At 52.3% G+C, this 568-nt stretch overlaps 1 non-coding gene across 1 annotated transcript; it reads left to right on the forward strand.

Moving 5' to 3' along the window:
• The first annotated feature begins 346 nt into the window (after nt 1-346).
• On the forward strand, nt 347-458 carry Tc00.1047053494871.10. Its single transcript, XR_008255061.1, has one exon. It is a non-coding gene; the product is annotated as a spliced leader RNA (transcript).
• The last annotated feature ends 110 nt before the right edge of the window (nt 459-568 follow it).

Genomic DNA, 568 nt, shown 5'->3' on the forward strand with positions numbered 1-568 from the left:
TTTTCGCTTCTGGCTGCTATTGCCTGCATCTTTGTTTTGTTTTGTGTTTTCTCCGTCTCGTTCCTTTTATTCGCCTTTTTTCCGCGTATGCCGCGCTTCTTCCTGTGTTTTCCGGTGTTTTTGCTTTGCTCGCACACTCGGCTGCATTTGCTGTTCCACACTCGCCATGTGCGTCTTTTCCGCCCCCTGACGCCGTCCACGGCGCTATCCCGGGGCCGACATCCCGGACCCTGACCCCTCCCCAGTGTGGCCTGGGAGGGGGGGGGGGGGTTTTTGTACACGGTCCCAAGTGCCGCGAAGGACCCCTCATCAAAATTGAAAACCGTTGTGGAACACAACTCCTTTCAACTAACGCTATTATTGATACAGTTTCTGTACTATATTGGTACGCGAAGCTTCCAACCCGCCTCTGGCGGTTATGTTTGGTCAATTTCTTTTGACCGGGGTCTACGGACCCCTTTTTTTTTTTTTTTTGTGGGTCTGTCCGCCATATCCATATACCCCTATATATATATACCCATATATATATAGCCCCGTACCCCCTCGTGCGGCTGCCCCCCCCCCCCCA

This window comes from Trypanosoma cruzi (genome assembly GCF_000209065.1).
Source record: "Trypanosoma cruzi strain CL Brener chromosome Unknown tcruzi_1047053494871, whole genome shotgun sequence".
Taxonomy (NCBI): domain Eukaryota; phylum Euglenozoa; class Kinetoplastea; order Trypanosomatida; family Trypanosomatidae; genus Trypanosoma; species Trypanosoma cruzi.